A 2,500-nucleotide genomic window follows, 5' to 3' on the forward strand; every position below is an offset into this window, starting at 1 on the left:
GACAGATTTTAGAGGTGATGTCTTGTTGGACCGTGTTATTAACACGTTATTAACGGTGTTAATAACGTGTTAATAATGCGTTAATAACGTGTTATTAACGCGTTATTAACAGCGTTAATAAACACAAACCTATTTTAACGGCGTCTTTCTCTTTTTTATCGTGAGATTGACGTTCTTTTTGATGTTTTTTTTCACATGCTGTTGCAACAACTAGTAACGTTATAAAAACTACAACACCACACCAGATCTAGCTCGACCGGAAACAACACAACAGGCACGCTGCACACACTTGTTTGTGCTAAAGAGTAGTAGCTAACGTTGTGTTCTGAGTGGATGGCGAGCGCTGTGCGCTTCTCCGTATCCAACGCAGCCTGGATCATTTCTCCACGCACTCCCCACATCCAAGTCATGATGTCTGCAGTGTTACCAACCAAGCTGGCAGACCCCCCAACCGTAGTAAGGAGACCACCGAAGACCGCTAGCTCCTTTAGCTCGGATTAGCTCGCTAAACCACGGCACTGCAGGCTAATACACAGACTCTCTTATTATTGTGCTGCTCTCACAATAAGAGGAATAAGTCACAATATGCAGGTGACAGAGATATTGTCTCAATAAAAAAACATCTGCACAAAGCAAGCAGATCCACAACAGATCTGCTTGCGATTAATCAGTTAACTGATTAATCGCGAGTTAACTATGACATTAATGCGATTAATCGCGAGTTAACTATGACATTAATGTGATTAATCGCGAGTTAACTATGACATTAATGCGATTAATCGCGAGTTAACTATGACATTAATGCGATTAATCGCGAGTTAACTATGACATAAATGCGATTAATCGCGAGTTAACTATGACATTAATGCGATTAATCGCGAGTTAACTATGACATTAATGTGATTAATCGTGAGTTTACTATGACATTAGTGTGATTAATCACGAGTTAACTATGACATTAATGTGATTAATCGTGAGTTAACTATGACATTAATGCGATTAATCGCGAGTTAACTATGACATTAATGCGATTAATCGCGAGTTAACTATGACATTAGTGCGATTAATCGCGAGTTAACTATGACATTAGTGCGATTAATCGCGAGTTAACTATGACATTAGTGCGATTAATCGCGAGTTAACTATGACATTAATGCGATTAATCGCGAGTTAACTATGACATTAATGCGATTAATCGCGAGTTAACTATGACATTAATGCGATTAATCGCGAGTTAACTATGACATTAATGCGATTAATCGCGAGTTAACTATGACATTAATGCGATTAAGTTAACTATGACATTAATGCGATTAATCGTGAGTTAACTATGACATTAATGCGATTAATCGCGAGTTAACTATGACATTAATGCGATTAATCGCGAGTTAACTATGACATTAATGCGATTAATCGTGAGTTAACTATGACATTAGTGTGATTAATCACGAGTTAACTATGACATTAATGTGATTAATCGTGAGTTAATATTTGAATCGTTTGACAGCACTAATAATTACATTAAATAAAACACAGACACACGTTCACACCTGCAGCCAATCAGAAACTCCACATACAGAAGCTCTCTGTTCAGCCAGCATTCAAACTGACAACCCCCGTACTGTGAGGTAGCAATGCGAACCACTTCAGTTTCTCTGACTGTTGCAGCTTCACTGTGCGACACAGTCAGAGAGGACACTCCGTCCTCGGGGAGGAGGAATAACAATGTTCCTCGTTCTCGCTCTTAATGATTAGAATAAACTCGCTGCAGTTTGCCTCATTATTCAGGAAAAGTTACTGCACTTATTATTTATTAAAGGCTCTGACTGACTAAAGTGTGTCCACACACACGGTGTCCAAAGTCCAACTCCACTTTAGTGTAAAATCATATTTGGATGTTATTTTGAGTTCATGAACAACCGTCACGTCTCTCAACGTCTCCTCTCGCATTAGAATACGTGATGACTTTGTCCAGATGTGGACAGGAAGAGGACGTCGGGATCTGGAAGTGTCAAACGTTTCACCAGCAGCTTTTTTCTCGCTGAGTTTCACCACGGCAACAACCGCTGCTAATTTTAGCCTCAACACTGAATCCACAGTTAAAGCTGTGCAGTGTGAAATCTTCAGGACAGGATTCTGAAAGTCACAGGAAGTCTCTGAAGGAGACGGCGTCTTCTCGTTTGACTGCATTCATTCACTAACTGGAGGTGAGTTTAGTTTATCACAGCGCGAGACACAGACAGGATTAAACCTGGATTAACACAAACTTCACAATCACAGGATCCTGTTTAATTATTTAAAAACTATGGAAGCGCATTGCATTCACTTTTTTTGGGTCTGTTTTTCGGAGTACTTTTTTTTCTGATTTTGTGCTAGTTTAGAACGCATTTGAAACAATATTTGTTCAGAAGGAAAACTCGTTCAGATCTGTTAGACATAGCGATGTTTCTCCATGATCAGTTGGACAGATATGGCTCCACAGATACAAGATGATGCATTA

At 39.4% G+C, this 2,500-nt stretch overlaps 1 protein-coding gene across 2 annotated transcripts in view; it reads left to right on the forward strand.

The window, feature by feature from the left end:
- The window catches only part of LOC122758402 (retinoic acid receptor RXR-alpha-A), an 18,548-nt gene that overhangs the window by 2,313 nt on the left and 13,735 nt on the right, over positions 1–2,500 (forward strand). The gene's annotated exons all lie outside the window — the stretch shown is intronic.

This window comes from Solea senegalensis, linkage group LG21 (assembly GCF_019176455.1).
Source record: "Solea senegalensis isolate Sse05_10M linkage group LG21, IFAPA_SoseM_1, whole genome shotgun sequence".
Lineage (NCBI taxonomy): Eukaryota > Metazoa > Chordata > Actinopteri > Pleuronectiformes > Soleidae > Solea > Solea senegalensis.